Genomic DNA, 1243 nt, shown 5'->3' on the forward strand with positions numbered 1-1243 from the left:
TTAACAGAATCTGTCCACAGCTTTTGATAAATGTGATTTTAGAAAGTAGAATAATTCTGCTCCAACCAACAACGATAACAAAAATCTCTAGTTAATTTACAGCTAATTAAGTTCAATTTGCCTTCTTGCCTCGGGGGATTTCACTCATACGCTAGATTTTGCAACAGTGATTCATGACCATGCAAGAAAATAGTTGTAACATGTTTGTATCGTGTCTGTGACGTCATGGGTGGAAGTCAGATCGAGTTTGGAAATACTTATATTTTCTTGTCATTTTTGTTATCTGTATTATCTATATTACTAGGCATCTTTATTATATTTATTATTTATTATAATTTTTATTATTATTATTTATTCTATTTATTATCATTTATTATCTTTGATATTGATATTTTTTTATATCTTCATTATATTTATTACAGTTTATAATTTTCATCATTGGGCCTACTTATCTCTTTATCTTTATTTATCATCTTTATTATTATCCATTACCTTATTATGATCTTTATTACAATGCATTATCTTTATCATTATTCATTATCTTTATTTCTTATCATCTTCATTATCCTTACCTTTCTTTCAGTTTTTATTCATTAATTCCTTCGTCCGTTTACGAATTCATTCATTCACTCATTCACTTATTCAATCTTTCATTCACTCATCTTCTCTATTTATTCAGATATCTATTAATAAATTCATCCACTCATTCACACATTCATTCATTATTCACCCATTTACTAATTCTTTTACTTCACTTCCTTATTATTCTTATACCAAAAAACGTATCTACTGTTGCATAGTCGTTGTGTGCTAATTGCAAAAGCGAAAATGGGAAAATAAGTAAAAAAAAAAAGTGTCAAAGAAATACCCAAGAGAGGTCAAGGAGAATAGCTTCTGAAAGCAATAAAAAATGGAAAATAAGTTCTTAATCCAATAACAAAAAAGGAAGATAGAAAGGAATATGTGTTTTGAAAATAATACAAAAAGGGAGAAAAAATATAGAAATACATTTAATGCATAAATGATTGTTTAACCAACAAACAGAAAATTACAAAAGATCAAATGCTTTTGGTGAAAGTCTGTAATTGAAAGTTGAAAAGCTCAAGCTAGGTAATAACAAGATCAGGTAAAACGTCATATATTTCGACAAAAAGGTAAGGGGGAGGGGGTTACTTATAATGAGATTTGAAATTGTGTTAAATTTCTTTTGATTCCCTTTCCTGTTTAGCATCACTTATATGCT

Source organism: Penaeus monodon, chromosome 20, assembly GCF_015228065.2.
Source record: "Penaeus monodon isolate SGIC_2016 chromosome 20, NSTDA_Pmon_1, whole genome shotgun sequence".
Classification (NCBI taxonomy): Eukaryota; Metazoa; Arthropoda; class Malacostraca; order Decapoda; family Penaeidae; genus Penaeus; species Penaeus monodon.